Raw genomic sequence first — 1,054 nt, forward strand, 5'->3', positions numbered from 1 at the left:
TGAAGTTGTTTGTTCTCAGATCGAGGAAATCTCTTTAACAATTCTTATAAGTTTGGTTTGGTTTTTGCATATTCCTGTTAATTTCTGTTTATCCTGAAATGACCTAATTTCACCATCATATTTGAACGAGAGTTTTGCAGGATATATTATTCTTGGCTGGCAATTTTTGTCTTTTAGCGTTTTATATATGTCATCCCATTGCCTTCTTGCCTTCATGGTTTCTGCCAAATAAACTGAGGTTAGTCTTATTGTTTCTCGTATGTATGTGACTTCTTGTTTTTCATGAGCTGCTCTCCAGATTCTTTATTTGTCTTTGGTTTTGACGAGTGTGATTATATGCCTTGGTGATTTTCTTTTGGGGTCTCTCCTATATGGGGTTCGTTAAGCTTCTTGGATGGTCAGCTTTTCATCTTTCATTATATTGGGGAAGTTTTCTGTCAGCAGTTCTTCAAATGATCCTCTCTGTGTTTTCTGTTTTCTCCCTCTGTTCTGGAAATCCAATCACTCGAAAATTTTTGCTTTTGATTGTATCCCACACAACTCTCAGGGTCTCTTTATTTTCCTTTGTTCTTTTTTCAGAGATTTTTCTCAAACAGAGTTGTATCCAAGTGTTTGTCTTCAATTCCACTGATCCTGTCTTCCACCGTTTCAAATCTGCTCCTCAGCTCTTTAATGACACAGTCTATTTCTGAAATCTTGTTGTTCATCTTTTGGATTTCTAATTGTTGTTTTTGTATAATTTCTAGTTGTGAATTTATTTTGGCATTTTGTTCCTTCATTATTTTCGAATTCTTCCATGAATTTATCTATTCTTTTCCTCATTTTTGTGTGCTTTTTGCTTCAATTCTTTGAGAATTCTGAGTATTAGAGATTTGAATTCCCTATCAGGTAGTTCTCGTGCCTTTTCTTCCACTGGAAAGTCATCTGGTATTTTATTTTGGATGCCTACTAGAACCATCTTGTCCTGTTTTTGTAAATGTTTTGATATTGTCTGCTGTATTTGGGGTATTCGGTAGTTATTTTTCATTTTTATTGATTGTAGATTTGTTTGTTT

Source organism: Trichechus manatus, unplaced genomic scaffold, assembly GCF_000243295.1.
Source record: "Trichechus manatus latirostris isolate Lorelei unplaced genomic scaffold, TriManLat1.0 scaffold00415, whole genome shotgun sequence".
Taxonomy (NCBI): Eukaryota; Metazoa; Chordata; class Mammalia; order Sirenia; family Trichechidae; genus Trichechus; species Trichechus manatus.